Here is a 23,100-nt window from a genome sequence, read left to right on the forward strand (position 1 = left end):
TTCTATATTACGTTGAATGCTAAAGGATTAAAAAAAAAGGATGTAGGCAACTTAGCATGAGCTTATCGCTGCTTGCACAAGGTGTATTAGTGGTGGTGGGCTTGCTCAATGGCTGTAGGCATGGGAATTCTGGTGCTACAAGCATGTCTCTCTGCCTGTGAAACGCTGGATGGAGTGGAATAATACTACAGTAGAATCACAGGAAGTCAGCCTGTTCATTTATCCAGGCTTGTATTATCTGCTCTGATTGGCAGAGGCTCTCCAGGATCTTTCCCCAGCACCCAATCTCTGTTGTGCCTTGAACCACGGATCTTCTGCATGCAAAGCTCTTCTTCTTACCTATGTTCCTTCCCAGGACCAAACACACTGCCTGGACACCTGTAGCCAATTTATACAAACTATAGCAGTGCCAGCTTACTGTCTATTGCAGGCATAGGCAACCTTCGGCTCTCCAGATGTTTCGGACTACAATTCCCATCATCCCTGACCACTGGTCCTGTTAGCTAGGGATCATGGGAGTTGTAGGCCAAAACATCTGGAGAGCCGAAGGTTGCCTATGCCTGGTCTATTGCAATGATGCATTTACTTAGAACCTAAAACCACTTCTATTAAACTGGACAACACCTCATTCAAACTGGCTCCTCTCCTCTACAGTTAAACAGCTTGTTCTTGATAAACTGAGATTTAACAAGGCACAGTATGAAATACAAGGCTGTGAAATACCACCCCACCCTTAACGCCTCTTTGGTCTCCCAGGCAATTTGTCTTCCCAGTTCACAGTCTCCAAACCAGGGGTGGCCCAAGAAATTTTGCTGCTTGCAAGGTGATGCCTCAATTCTACATAGTGAAACCAAGTGTTCTCGGCAGCTGAATCTTACTTACTGAAAGAGCAGCATCTTCCACCACACCTGAGGGCAGCAGAGCATCTTAAGGATCAGCTGGCTGATAACCTGGTGCACACAGAGACCTGCCCTTCATCACCTTGTCTGCTGTCTGAGTCAGCTGCTTCACTCTGCCTAATGGTAGGGACCAGCTCCCAGCCACCAAATCTTCCTGGCCTATTAACCAACGTCCTGCAAACAAGTAAAATACCTGGAACCAACAGCAAATTAGAAGTAAGAAGACCTGTAATGCCAGACAAGGGCATTTCAAGGTATGTAGCCATGGGAAGTGGGGGAGAGCTTGACTTTTTGACCATTTTTACCATGGGTTTATGAAGCCTGGAAAATGTGTGCTTCAAGATATGGTGAAAGCCAAACCGGGCAAAGAGGGGAAATCATTAACTTTGAAAGGCCCTGGAGTCGTTTAATAATTGTTGCTCTAAGGGGATCTGCATAAGGAAGGACTGGAAAGGAGGGATTGATAAATGCGACTGTGCTCCATTGGAGCTGTTTGCAGGGGAGCTATATTAACTAATTGATTTGTAAGACATCACAGACAAGAGCCAGCTAGGGATCAAAAGAGCCTTTCTGATGCAAAAATAACCTGCAGCCTTGAGGCAGATGCTTCTCTCTCTGGTTCTCTCCTGGTTCATGAGCTTATGGGGCTGCTGGTCTCCATTAGAAAATCTTTGCCTTCTGTTTCCCTATGGCAGGGGTGGCCAACTTCCAAGAGACTGCGATCTACTCAGAGTTAAAAACTGGCAGTGATCTACCCCCTTTTGGGGGATTCAGGTCAAAGTTGTTGAGGAGGAAAGCGACATTGAGCTTGTGTTAGGAAGGAAAGCCCTGTTTTCGGTGGGTCGGGTCATTTTAGGGGTGGAGGGCAAAGATGTTGAGGTTTTTTAGGGGAGCCAAAGTTTTTTAGCTTCTTTGGGGGAAGCCACTGATCTACCAGTGATCTACCACAGACGTCCAGTGATCTACCAGTAGATCACGATCTACCTGTTGGACATGCCTGCCCTATGGCATGGCAGGCAACACAGACATTAGATAAGAGGTTTTCAACCTTTTTGAGTCCACAGCTCCCTGAACCAACTACATTCTTTCTGCAGCTACCCTATGAGCCTCAGAAGCCCAGTTATGTCACCCCCTTGCTGGCAGAGCCCCTCACCCCTTTTTGAACACCCTCCCTCGTGGCGTGTTCTTCTCTCCCCTCTTCTTGGGAGTCCTCCAGGTAGCAGCCGCCACAGCCCCAGTCTCTGAGCCACCCCCTCTACCCCAAAGAGAGATGCCTCCTCACGCTGCTCCACAGGGGCCTGGGAAGAGGTTGCCCCCAGCCTTAGTGGCCCCACAGAAACTGGCCAAAGGTGAATGTCAGGTCAGCACCATGCTCACCTGACTTCCCTTCCAACTTCAGCTCCTGACCTACATGTGAACGCCCAGGAAAAAGGAGGAAATGTATGAGTGAATGGGTGATTTTTTATTTATTTTAAACCTTGAAGGCTCCATGACAGGGCTGAGAAGTGCAGCTGAATTTGCATCCTACGTGTGATGTTTGGGCTGCTTTCCCTCTTCACACCTCCCAAGGAGCTACAGCGAGCTTATATCTGGCTTCTCATCTGCCACCTTGAAAACATGTCTAGGTAATTGTTCCAAAGCGAAATGAAGAGATGACATAATTTGACGTGATTTTAATAACTGTAAATATACAACCTGACCTTTGGAGGCCCATTTTCGCACTTTGGCGCAGGTGGTGCCTCGGGCAGCAGGTGCCTCCTTTGTACCACCTTGCCCTAGTTAGTTAGTTATGCTGCGAAAACTGGGCTAAAAAAGACCTGCAGCTTTCACGCTGAGTGAACGGCGCAACAGCCCTCTAGCGAAAGGGCCTGGGAATGTTGATGTCTGGTGGATTAAGAGATCTCAGGATCCTCTCCTGCAGGAACAGGAACCGCAGGACAGCTTGGGAACAGGAAAGCAGAGGAGACCGTAGGTGGATGGAGGGGGAAGGTAGTGTTTGGAGGTAGCTGTAGTAGACCAACAGTAGGAAGAAGGAGATTACGGAACTGGGGGTGGATTGGTAAGGAGGTTACAGCAAATGGATGGAATCAGCACTGTGACTCTAGCTCAGTAGTTCTTTTTTATTTTTATTTATGATTTTCAATTTTATACATTTCAGTAATTTTACAATCATTTTAACATTTCAAAACTCGACTTCCTTCCCCTTCTTTCTGTGGTTCCTTAAATTTATTTTTTATATTTTCTCCATATTCCAAATTGACTCAATCATTTAGTCATCTACTTTAAATGTATACTCTTATAAAACTGCAAGTTATTACAATAATCCTGCCAATGTTCCTATCTGTTTGCAGTTTGTTTGTAAATATTCAATAAACCATTTCCATTCTTTTATTAAAAGTTTGTTATCTAGATTTCTTATTTTTCTGGTAAGTTTCGCCGTTTCTGCATATTCCATACGTTTTTGTATCCATTCTTCTTTCGTCGGGACTTCTTTCCATTTTTGGGCAAATAACATTCTTGCCGCTTTAGTTGCATGCATGAATAAATTTCTATACAGTTTGGGTAGTTCTGTCCCTATAATTCCCAAATGGAAAGCTCAGTAGTTTTTCTTTTTCTGTGGGCCGCACTTTCAGATTACAGATTTGCCCGTGCCACACCGAATTTCTTATTGATAAGAAATACATTGCAAAACAGTGATTCTAGAATTGTCCTTCATATCGCTTGATGTTCTTGCTCTCATTTGGAAAAGATACCGATCCATGTTCCGCAAGTAATAAAAGTTTGGTACTGTACTTTTGCCACACTGAAATGTTTAAATGTTTGTTTGGTTGTCCTGGAGTCTTCCTGCATTGCTTGCCATCCTCACCTGCCACACCCTTTGAGAGAGGCCAGAGCCCTGGTGAAGCGCTGTGAGCCAAGCCACCTCCAAACATCAGATGCCCAGATAAATTCCTTGGCATAAGTTGTCAAGGCACTACTGAACCCACATGCCCACAGGACACCTGATAAGCTTAGCCGTTCCCAGAGATTCTATCTCTGCCGCTTTGGAGATGTCAATTAATTTCTTTTTAGTCAGATTTTCATCTGCCACATGAGTTTGCTTTTTCACAAAAAGCTGTGGGAACAAAGAACTTCATTAACCTTAAAACTGGCCTGCATTAATCCAAGACTAGTGCCGGGTTTTGAGATGTTAATCTGCTCCCCGAATAGCAGCCTGTGTAGAAGAAAATGTGGTGGTTCCCCTCAGCTTAAGACCTGGGAGTTTCTTCCTGCCATCCAAGCACCAGAGAGCGTCTTTATATGATCAATGATTGTCTTTGGCTCTCCATATGTTGAACTCTCATCAGCTCCAGCCAGCATGGCCAGTGGTTAGAGCTGATGGAATCTGTAGTCCGACAACATCTGGGAAGGCCACTTCTTCCCAGCCTCTCTCTACAGCTGCCTCAGGGTCTTCTTGCATAACCGATCTGCTCCTTTACTTGTGACAAGTGGGCTCTCTGAATTGACAAGTGAGTCGGTGTGGGGACCAAAGCTCCATGAAGGAGAGCATGTGAGATCTTTGGATGAGTTATCCAACATCTCCACCAGGGCCAAGACCAAAGTTGTGTGTGTGTGGGGGGGGGGGAGAGAATCGCTCACCTGTAACAACGACACAGTGAAAAAACTGCTTTTGTTTGACGCTACGGAGTAACAGAGTGACGAAGCAGGGGGGCAGAGACTTCCGCTCCGTTGCTTTTCACTGCCGCTGATCGAGAGGGACTGGGTAAAGACAATAAATAATTGTCTAATAAATAGATAATAAATAATAATTCTGCCCTTTGAGAATAGACCTTTAATGCATTTGATACTTAAAAGATCTTGTTTTGGTGCTGAGAACTAAATTAGATTGTCTTCGTGTCTCTACTAGCTCTACAATTATATAATTTGTTATTAAATGCATCTTTCATCCTGCAACTATAGACATGTTCTTGTCACTCAACTCCCTCCTGCCTTTCAACTCTCTACCTGAGGGTTGTTAACCAGGATCTGTTTGGGAGAACCAGGTCTGCATTGTGTCAGCAGGAAGATCACCCTAGAAGCACATCCCACAGGTACCATTTTCTCTACTAAACTGAGCTCAAGGTAGTGATGGTGGTTAGCAGCTCTGCCTCACTGGCCCTTTGTATCCTTTGCTAAGTGATGGATAATGTTGTACTGATGAAAAATACTGCTATTTAGCTTGGGGTATCTGCCTGGGGTATCTTCACACGCAGGTGGTACTGTGGTCTAAACCACTGAGCCTCTTGGTGTTGCTGATCGGAAGGTCGGCGGTTCAAATCCCCGTGATGGGCTGAGTTCCCTTTGCTCTGTCCCAGCTTCCGCCAACCTGGCTTTTCGAAAGCACACTAGTGCCAGTAGATAAATGGGTACCACTGTGGCACCTCCCGGTAAATAGCGTTTCTGTGTGCTCTGGCTTCTGTCACTGTGTTCCATTGTGCCAGAAGCGGTTTAGTCATGTTGGCCACATGATCCAGAAAGCTGTTTGTGGACAAACGCCAGCTCCCTTGGCCTGAAGCGAGATGAGCGCTGCACTCCATAGTTGCCTTTGACTGCACTTAATCATCCAGGGGTCCTTTACCTTCACCTATCTGCCTGGTAGGAATCTGCACCCTGGTCGCCCTGTGAGACCTTGCTTGCTTGGCTTGCACCATGGCAAGGGTCAACACTGGCCAATTCCCACAGAACAGGTTTGGTCCAAACCAGGCATATCCATTCCATCAACATGGGGCTTGTGGAATGATGACCTGATCCTGGGACCCAATGGGATCCAGCCTTTACCCGGCCTGCTGCTGTCCATAAAGATCCAGCCTGGTTTTATCCCATCACCGTTGTACAATCTTGTTATTTTGCTACTCCCATGTGTCACATCATGCGGCTGCCCAGGCAAATGTTTTCCATCATTGTGTGCAATTGCTGTTCTTGCTATTATGTTGTTCACTGCCCTGGGATCCATCCATGGCATAGAAATAAAGTAGGTTATAACTACTACTACTACTGCCACCACAACCACTACCATGCTGATTTTGGAGGGAAGGTGGGATGTAAACATGGTCATCATTGTAGCATTCTTTGGAGGAAAGGTATTATGTAAAAGCTGCTGAGCTGCAGAGTTGTTGTCAGGTTCGGTGATAGTTGAAGCTCCCAACGTTATTATTTTTTTGGGTGGGGGGAGGGGAGAAAGTGTTGAACCACAGCCTAGAAGAGATTTTCGTTCAGACACTTAAGCATTTGTGGCGTTGGTGGAGAGGTGTTTGACTTGGTCACCAGAAGCAGCCTTGGCTCTGGAGGAAACAAGAACGCCACTTTTCTGGAGAGACTGGTGGGCATTCCAGGTCAGGCAGAATGTCAGCAGGAGGGCAGCAGGGCTAAGCTGTTTGTCAGGCATGCAGCTGAAAGGCGTCACTCATTTAATCTCTGCAATAAATACCTATTTGTTCTCCCAAGATCAGCAGGTAACTGTTGGCACGACAACGCCCCCATCGCCCAGCCACGGAGGAGACTTCAGTCCAGGGTCGGAGGAAGGGAGTGTAGCAAATGCTGCCTCAAGGAAATTAAAAAATAGCAAATGTCTGATTATGTCCATGGAGCTGAGTGGCCCTGAAGCATCATTGCTGGCGGAGGTGAGGGCAGCTTGTATGAAAGATCACTCAGCTGCCTCATTCCTGGCTGGTTCCTCTGTTATGAAGCAGACCAGCTGTAGGCTTGCTGCACACACTTAGGTTGTGTAGGCTTGCAGGAAAAGCAACTCCCTAGCAGGGTCTGTGTTTGGAAAGGGGCCTCTGGCATCACTGGGTGACCCCCCCTGGAATTGGATGAGTTGCAGTGGCACAGCTTGGATCCCAAAGGAACCCATGGCAAAAACATTGATGGATTCATTGATTGCGTCATACGTTTTCATGGGTCTGAGCCCACTTTGGCAGAAGCGGTATATCCCTGACCAAACTACACATCGTGTAAGACACTTAGTTGTTTGGTTATTTTTTTTTTTAAAAAAAAATCTTTAAATAGCAGTCATGGCAGAGGGTCAAGGCTCGAGCTCAGGGCAATGAAAAGTTGCCACTACTCCATACCCTCCAACATTTCTCTGATGAAAATAGGGACACCCTATTCCATCATCGTCAACATCATTTTACTATTCATACCCCACACATCTGACTGAGTGGTTGCCCCAGCCACTCTGGGCGGCTTCGAACACACATACACACATACGTATATAAATATAATAAAACGTTAAACATTTAAAAAAACCCTTCCCTATACAGGGCTGCCTTCAGATGTCTTCTAAAGGTTGTTGAGTTACTTATTTCCTTGGCTCGGGAGTTGCGTATCCCCATACCCTCCAACATTTCTCAGATAAAAATAGGGATGTCCTAAGGAAAAGCAGGATATGCTAGGGTCAAATCAGAAACTGGGATGGTGTCTGTAAATTGGGGACTGTCCCTGGAAAATAGGGACACTTGGAGGGTCTGCTACTCCTCTGGCAATGGAGGTGGAACACACCCATCAGGGCTACTCGCCACTGATCGCCTTATCCTCAATTAAGTTGCCTAATCCTCTCTTAAAGCAATCCGTGCTGGTGGCCGTCACTGCCTTCTGTGGGAATGAGTTTCACAGTTTAACTCTGCGCTGCGTGGATAAGTCCTTTCTTTGATCTGTCCTGAATCTCCCAACATTCGGCTTCATTGGAGGTCTGTGAGTTCTGGTGCTACACATTCTCGATTCCACAATGCATCAGCACAACTTGCGGACGTCCATCATATTGTGTCAAGATATGCTTTCCCTAAGGCTCACGTTTATTTATATGGCTGTGAGTTGAGGGAGTGGGGCATTGTGCAGTGTGCCAGAGATCCTTCTAGTTCCTCGATCCAGCAGTGGAGGATTCTAGTTGTCAAAGTAACCAGGCTGGCTTCTTGGTAATGGCCCCTAAGTATGGGTTGTCAGGGTAACAAAGGAAGTGGCTTTGTGCCAGAGGTAAATGGGTGTCCCCCCTCCCTTAAATGGCTGGTAGTTAGAAGGACAAAAGCTCAAGTGAGTTGTGGGTGTGTGGGAAATCCCAAGGGAGCAGAAAAGACTACTGATGTGTGCGGCCACCGCAGTGCAGATGTTATTGGCCCAGAGATGGAAAGAAGATAAAGTCCCTTCCTGAGAAAAATGGCAGGTTAAGTTGATGGATTATGCTGAATTTGCTAAAATGACTGGAAGAATCAGAAACCAGGAAGACCAAAATTTTATCTGAAGAAGTGTGCATGCACACGAAAGCTTATACCAAGAACAAACTTAGTTGGTCTCTAAGGTGCAACTGGACAATTTTATTTTTATTTTTTTATATATATTTCGACTGCGTCAGACCAACACAGCTACCTACCTGAACCAAAATTTTAATAAGGAATGGGGAAAATTTATAATTTATTTTTAAAACCATTGTAAACCACTAAAATCGTTAGTGGGGTTGGAATAACACTTGTAGTTTAATGGTGAATTTTGGACATAATGGAGATGTAAAAGATTTGGATTATCATAAAAGATGCAGGAGGAAATGATTAATGATAGGGACCCACAAAGGTGGAGGAGGGAAATCCAGGAGATTCTTTGGAATCTTGTTTTTATGTTGTATGTGTGATTGTAAAACTTTAATCTGAAAAACCTTCTTGGGGTGTTAATTGCTGTGAGCTCCTCTATCGTAGGCTCAGGTTGCCTATATGTGTATATAAACCAGGGGTCAGCAAACTTTTTCAGCCATGGGCCGGTCCACCATCCCTCAGACCATGTGGTGGGCCGGACTATATTTTTTTTTGGGGGGGATGAACAAATTCCTAAGCCCCACAAATAACCCAGAGATGCATTTTAAATAAAAGCACACGTTCTACTCATGTAAAAACACCAGGCAGGCCCCACAAATAACCCAGAGATGCATTTTAAATAAAAGGACACATTCTACTCATGTAAAGACACACTGATTCCTGGACCATTTGTGGGCCGGATTGAGAAGGCGATTGGGCCACAACTGGCCCACGGACCATAGGTTGCCTACCCCTGATATAAACCATATACTATGGTACCTTGGGTTAAGAACTTAATTCGTTCTGGATGTTAGGGTGCCAACAAGTTGGCGTGCTGAAGTGCAGCAGTCAGTCAGATAAGCCGAGGTCGAACAGTCCGAGTCAGAAGCCAGCTGAAGTCAGGTATTAGTACGGGGTCAGGAGAAGCCGAAGTCGGAAACAGTCCAAGTCAGGAACCAGCCAAGTCAGTCAGGAACCAGCCAGGAGCCAGGAACAAGCCAGGAGTCAGGAACAGAACGAGCAAGAGCAACCACGCACTCAGCATAGCAGTTGCAGGTGCTAGCGAAGGGAGCAGCCAGCCTTTCTAAGTAGCTGGCCTGTAACCACATCTCTTACGAGTTGCAGCTGCCTCTAATTGTTCCCTGCGTCTCTCAGCTCTACGCTCTACAGCTGAGAAGGGAGGAGGGGAAGGGCCCTGCCTGTTTCTCTCCTCACAAGGGCCTGATTCTGGCTCGACTTCCTCCTCCTCCTGTTCTGGTCTTTCCCCCTCTCCATCTGACTCTTCCTCTTCTGAGGAGTGCCACCACCAGTCTTCTCCAGGTACGAACTCCTCCATTTCCCCAGGTTCTTCCGTGGGTGCAGCCTCGCCAGGGGGGGCTTGCCACCACTCCTCCTCATCTGGCTCAATCCTGACACTGGAGGTCTTTTCTTAACCTGAAACTGTTCTTAACCTGAAGCACCACTTTAGCTAATGTCACCTCCCGCTGCCGCTGCACGATTTCTGTTCTTATCCTGAAGCAAAGTTCTTAACCTGAGGTACTATTTCTGGGTTAGCGGAATCTGTAACCTGAAGCGTCTGTAACCCAAGGTACCACTGTATCCTAAACACCCCACAGTCTCTGATGTTCCTCATTCTGAGGAAACTGAGCCCTGGAACTTGCCTGGAACCTCTAGAATCTCACAGCACTCGGAGTTTGGGGTGGTGGCCAGCAATATTTTTCTGCCATCTATCCTGAATTCCATTCTTTCGTTACAAGGGGAAGACCGAGGTTTGACTTAATAGGCTATGGCCTGTGATGTGTTGCGGTCTATTCAAGACAGCACTTCTCGCAATTTTGGGAGGCATGCAGCTCTGCCAGATAAACTGCAGAAGAATTCATAACAAAGTACTTAATATATCTTGCCGTGTTCCAAGTATGTGACTTTTCTTTGATCAATGTAAAAAAAGAAGATAAATAAATGCGCTGTAGTAATTTAAATGAAAAAAAAACACCCACAGGTTTTGCCTCCTACTGAAAGCTAAGTATCATACTTATTTAAACACTGTAGAAAATATTTAACTTATCCGCAAAAGGTTAAGTAATCAACTGATAAGATTTGTAGCTAAAGCATGTTTAAATGTACTCATTAAACACAGCCTATGCTAGGAGGTCATTTTTCAAAAGATCTCCTTCTGGGCATAAACCATTAGGAAGTGGAAGGTGGGGGGGGGGGTGAGGGTGAAAGAAAACGTCGAAAGAAATCCAAAGCGTTCCTTGTGAACAAATACAGTTGTGCATTGTATAGAAGGCTGCTAATTTATATATCAGAGGGTATGGGGCAAGTCAAGAAGTCAAAATAACAAGACCAGGAGAATGGCATAATTGATACAATTTATTTGTCAGCGGGAGCAAAAAAAGAACGAATGCCAAGCACTTCATTCTTTAAAAACGAGCCAAATATTTCCACTTCCCTCTTAATTTATGTATAAAATAAGTGAAGTGAGGAAGACTGTACTTTGTAAAAGTTAAGTGGTCTGGGAGCTGTGTAGGCAAACACACACACACACACACACATACACACACACACACACACGGATGGATTCAAGTGCCCTCCACATCTTAAGGACTGAGTGGGATCCAGTTCTTATGCATTGTGGGTGTTGCGGCTGCAGTTCCCAATTGCCCCTGTATGTAGATGCTATTCTATAATGTAACAATGTGGAATCCTCATGGAGAAGGTGGGCTTTTGGGGTGGAGGAGAATCAAGCTAGCAGCAGAGGCTATATTTGGAGAAAGGGCTAATGTGTGGTTTCCCCTTCATGTTCCCATTTCACCCTTTCCACATTGTCCGTACATTTTCTTCTTAACTGGAGTATTATGGAATGGAGTGACGGAGCGTGGGAACCATGGGACTCCTGTGATATAAAGCGCCGGGCCAAAGAACACCATCACTCAGCTAGTAACTACTGTATGTGCCATCCAACAAACACTGTTAGGATATATATATGTATATTCTTATGCGCCATCCTTAGTTTGTGGGGTGCCTGGACCCCACTTCTAATTCCTGGATGCCAGACACTGGGTTTAGTATGTTAAAATCAATCCAGCCTGGCTTCCCTTGTTCAGGAAATCACCTGGGATGGGCCATTAAGGAGAACAAAAGGAAAGTGATGGGCCATTGGGAATCTCTCCTTCAGCTCAGAGTTAGCAGGGTACAGGGGGCAGGCCAATGTTGGAAGGGGAGGAGCTTTTAGGATTTCAGTTGGCTGTGGTATGTTTAAGGAAAAATAGGGGCAGCCAGTTAAATGAAGCAAGGGAGCTAGAGAGTCATGGCAGATTTCAGCTGCCACCCAAGCCTGTGGCCATGGGAGAAACAGAACTGTTTCTTTGGGAGCGCAAAGCTGTGAGCCCCTCCATCATAGGCTCAGGTTGTTTAGATGTGTAGATAAACCATATAATAATGCTTATAATTTATTACTTATACCCCACCCATCTGGTTGGGTTGCCTCTATATCTTAAAGACACCACGGTTTCTGTTGCGCCTCATTTGCAAAGGAAACATGAACCCTGGGTGAGTGAAGAAGGATTGATTGTTAAACTACTCTGGGAGTGGTAGCTCTGTGAGGGGAACAGGGTCTTCTAACAACTCTTAACTACAGCTCCCAGAATTCTCAGGAGGAAGCCATGACTGTTATCATTGGGCTTTAAATGTATGGTCTGAATGCGGCCCTGAGTGTGCTAGAAACAGCAAGTGATCCCTGTTGGTCTCCGTTCTCCCGTATAAACCCTCAAAACCTAAAGCGAGGCTTGCCTTGCCCAACCAAGCAGCTTGTCTCACAACTGTGCGGTTCATCAGTTAGGCCTAGGCAAGCACGAAGCCTTCCTGTATTTGTTGTGGGGTCACTTTGCAAGACCGACAAAGAGAAGAGGGAGAAAAAAAGGACAGGGGTGAGAGAAGAATACACTCCGGCTTAAGAAAAACAAACAGATACAAAGCATTCCATGTTACTGCCCATGCATTTTCCAGGACAACACGGCTTCCTAATTAAACAGGCCCCCAGTTAATATAAAGGGGGTATTTGAAGCGCACATTTTAAAACAAAATTTACACCACTGATTTAATTCCCCTCCTTTCCTCAGTTCCGCCTGACATCTGAGAAGAGAGACCGCAACTGCATACCAGTTAGAGATTTGCCTGATTAAAAACAGTTTTTGCCTGTAAGTCACATCATGTATAAGACACAAGGTTTCTGTCAAACGCCCCTGCTACTGGCAAAAAGGGGGAGAAGAGAAAAGAGAGAAGTTTTTGCTGCAATTGCTAGTAAGAAATGGGTAACTAGATCCATGGCCTGCTTCATGCTAGCTTTGTAATTATACTATTCCAGTGGTAAGCCAGACATTTTGGCCAAGAGTAATTTTGACATTCTAGGGCTGTATTCAGTCCCCCTGCTTTTAATGTTTGTCTTGACTGCCTTTGTACAACATATAATCTTCCTGCATTTCCCTCCCTTCCTATGGCTTCCGCAACCCTTTGGTGCAGCAAGACAAATGCATCTTATTTGGCATCGTTCTATGAAACCCATCGGAAACAATCATTGTTCCATTTTATTCGGAGACTTTCCTGGTTTTGATCCATATGTGGAACATTCAAGCTGTTATTGCCAAGGTGAGCTAAGGCAGGGATGGGGAAACTGTCCAGAGGTGCTGTTGGACCGCAACTCCCATCATCCCTGGCCATTGGCCATGCTGGCGGGGACTGAGGGAAGTTGTAGGGAACTGGAGGGAACACTGCCCTCCAGTGTTTTTGGAGGTACCATAGGTTCCCCATCCCTGAGCTATACCATAGGCTGGAGCGGGACCATCTATGGTCCTCCAGAGTCCTCCAGATATTGCTGGCTCCAACTCCCATCAAGACTGGGGAACAGGGGCGGAGGAAGGGGGTGCGGTGGGGGTGGACCACCACGGGTGTCTTCGCTGAGGGGGGTGACATTTGGTGTGCCACCTGCCCACGACTCCCAAACTTACCCCAAGCCATTGGAGGAAGTTGGGGAGCTGCGCCGCTTTGCCGGTGGCATTCTCCCCTTCCCCCTTCATTTTAACAGCAGATGGACGGCACACAAAATGTCCACCATCGATGGTTCGCTCCGCCCCTGTGGGCGGCTTGCTCCGCCCCCGGATGTGGGACGCATGCACCACTCCGTGCACCCGAGCGGCTATCCTGTACCTGGGAGGGTGTGGGAATATGTTTTCAGGTGCTCCTGCACCTTGCCGCAGTTTGGTAACCTTCCGCGCTATGCACGGAAGGCAAGGAGATCAGGCAGAGGTTTGCTGCCTGGATCCCTCCGCACTTGAGGCAAAGTGCACCAAAATAGCCTTTGGTAACGGTCGGAAAGAAGTTTCCCGCCCGGAAACTCACCCAGATACAGTGTTGTGATTGGTTAATGATGATGTTATGAAATTGTTCAGTTTACTAATAAAAGGCCCCTGCTCTCTGTAGCGGTGTGTAGAGTGCGCGAGACAAGCCAAGAGAGAAAGCGAGAGAGAAACCAAGCCGCACAGAGCAGTAGAGCGCAACTCTACCATTGACTGCAGTCTCTTAGTCTTTATTTATTTAGTTCTTTATTTTATTTTTGGCCGTCTTCTTAGTTTTGGCCACCTCTTTTATCCTTTCCTTTTTGGAACCTCAAGCCTTCATAACTCCAGAGGAGCCTTCGTGACTCCAAGGAAACCTTCGGAACTCCAAACAACAATCTCACGACCTTCAGCTTCATAACCAACGGACCCTTTCATGGCCAGTGGGAGCAGGCACTCCGGAATTACTGGCTGTCCCAGATGTTGGTTATCCCCACAGGAGGGCACCCTCTGCGTCCTGCCCACCTGCAGGAGCATGCCCACCCTGGGTAGCACGGGCATATGCTCTGCTGCTGCTGGGGATAGATACTAAATAATTGTGAATCATCCATATAGAAATGTTGTATAGAGATTATTGCATTTATTATAAAAGGTCTTGATAAAATCCTATCAGAGAGGAAGAAAGAAATGTAATACCACTGAGAAGGAATCATGTCTTAGTCATCTATATCAGTGTTCCCCAACCTTGGGCCTCCAGCTGTTTTTGGCCTACAACTCCCATCATCCCTGACCACTGGCCTTGCTAGCAATGGATGATGGGAGCTGTAGACCAAAAACAGCTGGAGGCCCAAGGTTGGGGAACACTGATCTATATGACTGACAGGGATTCTGTACATACACAAGTGCTACATCTCTTGGATTCCTGCTTACTGCTATAGAGCTTCCATGCTATAAGAAGTCAGGTCATGTACACATTAGCAGCTTAAAATGCAGTGAGGTCACCCTGCGCCCACACCCCAGCACTTCAAGCCACATTTTAATGTTGCTGTACACACTAGAGAGCTGGCTGGGATGCCTTCACCCAATGCACATTGCCTGATTTGTTTTCCTGCACCAACAACCCCCTGATCTCCTACTCAATGAAGCTGAAATCTGCACATGCATGAGGGTGCCTCAAATGCACACACCTCAGCTTAGCTGCGGCTTACGTTTTCAAGTTGTATGGAAGGTGGTTTGAGGGAAAATGCATCAAACAGCAGTATTTTCCAAGAAGCTACAGGATACATATGGATTGGGGCTAACATCAGTGCACTGGAGCTGAGTAAATGGTAATGTGTTTTCAGCCTCAGAGAAGTTCCCCCCAACTTAAGTTTCCCCAAAGCCCAATGTTGCTGGACTACAAACTATTTGAGCGAAGGGAGCTTGTCTTTGCAAACCTCTGCAAAGCAGGAGTGGCTGATATGGCACCCTCCAGATGCTATGGGACTATAGAGCCCATCATCCCTGCCCACTGGTCATGCTAGATAGAGCTGATGGGAGTCAGAGTCTAACAACTTCTGTAGATTGAAGGTTGGCTGTATAAATTGCAGGAGAAAATGGCAAGCCCTAAACCAATCTACCAACCCAAGGGTGTGTCTTTTGGTGTGTTCCAGACAGTGCTTTCCCCCCCCTTAAAAAGTGTTTAGGGGTACTCTCATTTTCTTACTCATATTGAAATACTGCCCCTCAATGAGGCCAAACTTAGATTCACAAAGTGTTTAGGGGTATGCTTACCCCTGTGTCTCCCCAGGAAAAAAAGCACCGGTTCCAGGCATATATTAATCCTCATTAATTATGCATGCAATTTGACTAACTCTAAATCCTTCTGCATGAATGAGTGTTGCTTTTTTGTTTTGTTTTTGTTTTGCTGATCTTTTAGCGAAAATGTGAGGCAACTGGTGAAACTGGAAATATGGTTCCTCCGTGTGAATCGCCTCCTGGCCAACTTTCTGAGATGCCTAACTCTTTGAGGTTCAACGCTCTGCAGTTTTTCCTTGAGAAACTGAGCTGGAATCACTGCTTCTGTGGACTATCTCCCTGTCCAGAGCCAGCCAAGGCTTCCTCTGGAGACAGCTGTTTTCTATTTCTGGAGTCTCAACATTGCGGCTTTGTTGATTGTCTTTTCACCTCCAGATTTAGTTTTAGTTCCAGCGAAAACATAACGAACCATTTTCATAAGTTATTTAGTGCCGCCGTTGGACGGGATCCAGCTGCATGTCCTCTCAATCCTTCTCTCTGTGACTGTGTGTGTATATTTTACTGTGAAAGATAGTATCAAGAGTGAATTTTGCAAATTCACATAGAATAAATCAAAGTAACATTTGCCATAATTTTTTTTTTGTGGGATTGCAGCTCAAAGCTTTCCCATTATCAATGGCTTAGATAGAAATTCAGGGCTCTTCACCCCACTTATAAAAACATCCCCACGCACTTCATTTGGATGGTGCATGGATGTGCTCTCCCCTGACTTGTCAGCTCTGCATGAAGTATCTTCTCCTGGGTCCGTTCACAAGATATGGTAAACCAAAACATGGCTGAGCCTGACCATGCGAATGTGTGAGCTCCTCTGCTCCCCTCTGCTGTACTGTGCTGATCTCAGCCAAGGTTTGCTTTAGCATGCTGTCCCCATGAGGACTTAAGGCCACACTCTCTCCTCCCTAACCACAAGCCCTGGTTCAGGGGACATGCTAGGTCTAACCTTGGCTGAGATCAGCACCCTGAAACTTGTTGCCACTTTGAAATGAGATGCCTATACATAACCTTTGTTTCTGGCCATGCTTCTCCTGTGTCTTTTTTTAAAGATCGTGTCCTCCCTCAAAGAGGGCACGTGTTGCGGTGAGACCTAGAGACCGATCCCCTGTGTTGTGGGTGGGTACGATTAGTCAGCCACAACACCCGATTGGAAGGTCCCTCGATGCTGGGTTCAATCCGGCCAATGGGGCGCAGTCTAAATGTATCGAGGGACCTATATATACCCACACACGTGACCAGAGCTTCCTCTTTCGGTGCGTGCATTTGGAACACCCACCCACCTCGGCCTACTTTTTGGGCTTTTGCGCTTGACCTTGCTATGCCATCGTGTGTCGTCTGTCGTTGGGACAGGGGCACGGCAGGAATTTTCCCCACTTGGCTGGTTGGCTGTAGCCATTTGGGTTTCACCTGCCGCGTAGCAAATCGTCACAACTTGTCAGGTTGCGGATAGGCACTGGTTCAGGTGATAGGGATGGGAGAACGCTCTCGCCATCCCTATGTGAAGGGTATTCTGTTAAAGGAATTCAGGGACTCAAATGGTTTGGTCAACCCCTGAGAGGGGGTTGTGCCCGTGCCTGAGTCCAGGGGGACATTTGGGTGGCTGACATAGTCTGTTCCCGGCTTTTCGCTTATCCATGTGTTCACCCTTGGCTGACCTATGCTGGTGCTGCGCTACCTGCAAGGGTGCAGGGAGCTATTCGAACCGGAGCCTATGCAACCACTCACTTGCTGCAATCAATAAAGTTGTGGCCTAAATTCTGCCAAAAACCAAACTAAAATTTGAGTCAAGTGTGAATTTATTTAGGGATGAAGGTCTCTGGGTCTGAACACACAAAAGGGTATTTTTGTTGCATTCTTAACTGGGGAAGGGCTGTAGCTTAATGGTAAAGTATCTGCTTTGCATGCAGAAGGTCCCAGGTTCAATCCCTGGCAACTCTGGTAGGTCTTGGAACGTCCCCTGCCTGAAACCCTGGAAAGGTGCTGTGTAAACAATACACAGCTAGAGGAACCATTGGTCTGACTTGGTACCAGGCCTCTTCCTAGGCAGCTAAGCAATGCTATCCATCTCCCGTTGTCGTTAACATTTACAAAGGGCATAAAAATGTCTAAGTGCTACCCAGATAGGAAAAGCTTCTGGGTCACAATCAAAAGGTTCAATACAAAAGTTGACAGGGAACAAGGGGGGAAGAGCAGCTGCACCTTTTCTGGCCCAGGGTGGGCTTGGCTAGTCTCCCCCTTGATGTGATGTCCTTCCTGGAAGGCAGGGGGGTTGCAGCTTCCCTGGGACTTCTGGCTGCTGGCAGTGACCAATGCACGGGGCACAATTTATAATTAACAGAACATATTGTTACATGCCACCAGGCGTGCCAACTCTATGGGGCTGAGGCTTCTACAGTCTCTCCCCCCCCCCAATCTTGAGGGAGCAGAGGAGGCCTGGCGGGAAGTTGTCCTGGAAGTGACGCGGGTGACAAGGGGGGAAGTGGGTGGCATCCTTCATTCCTAGGAATGGATCCTTTGTTCTCTCGCTGTCATCATTAAAATCTCTAACTGGTAAGAGACTCCTTCACTTTATAAGATTTTATGTATATAAAAAACCCTGCTCAGTTTAGATTAAATTGAATGTAATGCTGAAAGGGGTACCTGGTTGGGGTTTTTTTTTCTCTAGGTTTTGAAAAAAATGCATTTCATGACAGATGAAAAGGAATAAATCTACAATTGCTGGCTCATTGCTTCAGAGCCCGACCACTGTTTTACAAGATACATGACATATCCCACTTGACCTCAGTTATGTTAACCTCTTTTTATAAAGGAAATATATCCTGAGATCAAAGATGCGCTTCAGCACTTTTATGAGAATTCAACTCCAAAGCACACTAAACTTGGGTGAAAAACTAGATATTCTGGATACTTTACTAGAGTGTCTCTCTCTCTCTCTCTCTCTCTCTCTCTCTCTCTCTCTCTATATATATATATATATATTTCCATTGGTATCAGCACATTGTTTTTCTCCTTTCTATGTAAGCTAGCATACATCCTGGTCGCTAAGCGAATTTTAACAATAATTGCTGTATCTACTCAGTGTAGACCCATTAAAATTCATGACTTTGGTTAGCCATATCCATCAATTTCAGTGGGTGTACTCTTGAGTAAGACTAGGATTTAGTCATCTAGTAAATTTGCAAAATAATAAATCGGGGGGAAATTAAACCAGTAAACTTGATCTTCAAACTGCTGCTGTGAGTAGAAAGCACAGCCCTTTACTGAGTATGTCTATTCTTATATGGGTCACAAAAGCACTGGCGTAAGGTGTGCTTAAAGCCATTGATTTCAAGTAAGTAATTCATGCCTACATACTAGACGCAGGCATAGGCAACCTTCGGCTCTCCAGATGTTTCGGACTACAATTCCCATCATCCCTGACCATTGGTCCTGTTAGCTAGGGATCATGGGAGTTGTAGGCCAAAACATCTGGAGAGCCGAAGGTTGCCTATGCCTGTACTAGAGTGTTCATCAAGCACAAGTTTTGATTTGGACTCTAATTTGGCACTTCAGGAAAATGAAGCTTTGTTCTTCCCCCATTCACTGATTATAGTCTTTGCCCCTCTTGTTGTCAGAAGTTGGTTAAATTTGCAGGCATCGTAAGCATTCTAGAGTGGGGGTTGGTTGAGGGCGGATTGAGGTTGGTAGGGCAGTGCCCCATTCATGGTAATGGATCAGCCTCCGTGGTGTGTTTATTTATTTATTAAATCCTGCTCTTCCTCCCAAAAGAGTCCAGAGCAACAAACACACAAGCAATAAAACAATAAAACAATTCCGCTACAGATACAAACTGGGAAAGACTTCTGCTTTTAAAAGGCTTCTTGTGTTCATACCTAAGCGGGGCAGAGAGAGGCAGACTCGGCTCAGACTATGGCAATTAATCAAGAAATTCTCCAAACACATCATTATTTACTATCTGAAATGGCAACGTGATTTAAGGCAGCCAAGCTGGTACTCTTCCTCCTTGTTTAATTCGTTTCATTTATTTATCTGCCGTGGGCCAAAAAAGCATAACTGTTTCAGGCAGGCTGATAAGCTCCTTGCATGGATGCCACCCACCCACCCTTTCTCTGATGGGTCCAGCAAGCCAATGAAACACTTTATGAGCATCTCAAGGGTTTTACAGTGTTCTTCCAATATACAAAAAGAGACCCAAACGAAAAGAGGCAGCAAGAAACCAGAAGAGAAAACTCCTTCGCTAGCAAGGCTAGCCTTACAGCTGTTGCAGAGGCAGGAAGGCTAAAACGGGATTGCTTTCGCAACAGACATTTGATCCTTTTTTATGAAATACATTTGCTGTAGTATAAAAGGGATGCGGAACAGGCTTAACATGAAACCTGTCACATCCAGTGGAAATTTCTCAAAAGAACTGGAGCAAAGGTGCATCCTTTAATATACAGCACAAAGGTAAGTTGTGAGTCATGCAAGGAGAGTGCCCTCTTGCTGCTGCTTTATTTTCCTGATGAAAATAATCATAATAATCATAATAACCCCTGAACATTGGCTACGTTGGCTGGGGTTGATAAAAAGACCATAGATTCCTTGCCCCTGAAGCAATGCCATTCTGCATCTGCAGAGTATCTGGACCACTTTTTCTTTAACCGCACATCCGGGCTGTATTTGACCCTAATATTTTTGCATCTCTGTGGGTTCTTCCTTATAAGTCATGCCATCCCTGAAGCACTTTGTGGGTCCTCCCACTTCCTAGATTGCGGAAGCAGCAGTGAAAGGGGCGACAGACGTGCTTTGTTTGACTCTGTAGGTCAGTGTTTTTCAACCTTTTTTGGGCAAAGGCACACTTGTTTCATGAAAAAAATCACGAGGCACACCACCATTAGAAAATGTTAAAAAATTTAACTCTGTGCCTATATTGACTATATATAAAGTAATTCTCTTGAATTTTTCAATTTTTCCCACGGCACACCAGGCAACATCTCGCGGCACACTAGTGTGCCACGGAACAGTGGTTGAAAAACACTGCTGTAGGTTCTTGAAATATGAATGAAAACTGAGTTAATTTAGAGCTGGTGCCGTAGGAGTGCCCTTTACTTCATTGATCTTAACTTCCCCTTTATTTGAACATTTCCCTCAAATAAAACTCTTTCCTCCTCCAAGATGACAGCATCTTAAAAAGCAAAGACATCACCTTGCCGACAAAGGTCTGTATAGTTAAAGCTATGGTTTTCCCAGTAGTAATGTACGGAAGTGAGAGCTGGACCATAAAGAAGGCTGATCGCCGTAGAATTGATGCTTTTGAATTATGGTGCTGGAGGAGACTCTTGAGAGTCCCATGGACTGCAAGAAGATCAAACCTATCCATTCTCAAAGAAATCAGCCCTGAGTACTCACTAGAAGGACAGATCCTGAAGTTGAGGCTCCAGTACTTTGGCCACCTCATGAGAAGAGAAGAATCCCTAGAAAAGACCCTGATGTTGGGAAAGATGGAGGGCACAAGGAGAAGGGGACGACAGAGGATGAGATGGTTGGACAGTGTTCTTGAAGCTACTAACATGAGTTTGGCCAAACTGCGAGAGGCAGTGAAGGATAGGCGTGCCTGGCGTGCTCTGGTCCATGGGGTCACGAAGAGTCGGACACGACTGAACGATTGAACAACAATATATATATATATATATATATATATATATATATATATATATATAGGCAGTGACCCAATAGCTGGACTGATATTGGAGGAGCATTTAAAAAGCAAAACCAAACCCAGAATCTCTTGCTCCACGCAGATGTGTAAGAGTTGCAAACGTGGTTGTCCTTCAGCCAGAAATTAATGCTCTGAAATGTTCTAGCACTCAAAATATTGTCACTTTTTCCTGATATGCTATAGAAAATTCAAAACACACACAGAGAGGAAGGAAGGAAGGAAAGAAGGAAGGAAGGGTCATTTTCTGGGGATTCTTCAATAAGACAAGAGTTAAGGAAGCTGCTTGTCATTGTCACTTTAAATTCCTCCAGTTCTTCACAATATTGCTTCCTTTGTTATCTCCCTTCCCCACAGCAGAACTTGACGAAGACAGGAAGGCTGGCAAAGGGCTGGTTGGCTGTCCTGCTTTTCAAATTGCCCTATTTGGTGTCTCTGGACATGCACACAAAGCTCTCCAAGGGATGTATATCAAATCTGCCTTAACTGCGCCCCTGAATTCTGGTTAGGCAGCACACACAGGAAAAAATACCTCCCCTTCCGTGCAGGAGCCTCTAAGAGCTTTCTAATCAGCTCACTGTCAGCCTGTTTCCTCTGATCATCTTAAATGGATCCACTTCAGATTCACAACTGCCAAACCTATTGCCTGGAGTGAAAGCTTGGGAACACTGGAAAGGCTTTAAAAAAGAAAAAAGAAGAAGTCTGCACTCGAGTTTATCCTGGAGACATTGCTGAGTGCGGGGCGGGGGGGGGGGAGCAGTGGAGAGGCACCAGAAGCTTTTGCTTCTGAGTAACAGAGCCTTCCCTGTCATGCCTATGAAGAAACTGGATGCTTTTAATCCCCTGAGAGAGCCCTATTCTTTGTGGAGCTTGAACCCATTGCAGAGTTTGACTGAACACTTCCAGAAATGTTGCCTGTAAATGTTGAATTGACCAACTTCCAAAGCAAGTCTGTTGCGGTGTCTAACCTGTGGCCTTTGAGGTGCTGCTGAACTCCAGCTGCCATCAATTCCAGCCAGCATGGCCAATGGTCTAGGCTGCAGTCTCACTGCATGGTGGTGTGGGAAGATACAGGTTAGCTATTTCTGTTTTAATCCATTTCCAAAGACAATGGAAGACATCTGAAGGCAGCTTTAGAAGACATCTGAAGGCAGCGCTGTTTAGGGAAGTTTTTAATGTGTGACATTTTAATATATTTTTAATCTTTGTTGGAAGCCACCCAGAGTGGCTGGGGAAACCCAGCCAGATGGGCAGGGTACAAATTAATAATAATAATAATAATAATAATAATAATAATAATAATAATAATATGCAGGTGTTTTGGTTTCGCCACACCAATAATTTAAGCTTGAAATTTGCATTGGCTAAAATGTAAACATTTGGTTTGGAAATAGCTCTCTTACCCTTCCTATCTGGCATAGATTCATAAATAGAACACAAGCAGACAAGCAATCTCCATGCATGCACACAAATGATAAGCAAATTGCTCCAAAGCACTTCTAGGGTCATGTGCTAAAACAGTCACCCTTCATGAGTAGTAGGTTTTGGGGAAGGGCTGTAGCTCAGTGGTAGAGCACAATGACTACTTGGCACAATGGCTATTGTCTACCTCCACCATCAGAGGCCTCTGAAGACCACTCAGGTGGGCAGAGTGCAGCTGCACTCATGTCCTGCTTGTGCGCTTCCCATAGGCATCTGTTTGGCCACTGTGAGAACAGGAGGCAGAAATAGATGGGCCTTCGCAGCAGGCTGTCCTTACAAGTATGTGCTCAAGCCCAGCATCCTGTTCCCACGGTGGCCAACCAATATGCCTGTGGGAAACCCACAAGCAGGTTTCCAGCAGCTGGCATTCGGAAGTATCACTGCTCCCAACACCGGAGGTATAACATAGGCATCATGGCTAGATGCAGTCTCCCACCATGGAACGGTCTCCTTCAGATGGTGGTGGACTCTCCTTTCTTGGAGGTTTTTAAGCAGAGGTTGGATGGCCATCTGTTATGGATGCTTTCGCTGAGATTCCTGCATTCCCTTGGGGTCCCTTCTAACTCTACAAATCTATGATT

At 45.7% G+C, this 23,100-nt stretch overlaps 1 non-coding gene across 1 annotated transcript; it reads left to right on the forward strand.

Moving 5' to 3' along the window:
- Nucleotides 1–17,208: 17,208 nt before the first annotated feature.
- Nucleotides 17,209–17,280, forward strand: TRNAA-UGC. Its single transcript has one exon. It is a non-coding gene; the product is annotated as a tRNA-Ala (tRNA).
- Nucleotides 17,281–23,100: the final 5,820 nt, after the last annotated feature.

This window comes from Lacerta agilis, chromosome 12 (assembly GCF_009819535.1).
Source record: "Lacerta agilis isolate rLacAgi1 chromosome 12, rLacAgi1.pri, whole genome shotgun sequence".
Classification (NCBI taxonomy): Eukaryota; Metazoa; Chordata; class Lepidosauria; order Squamata; family Lacertidae; genus Lacerta; species Lacerta agilis.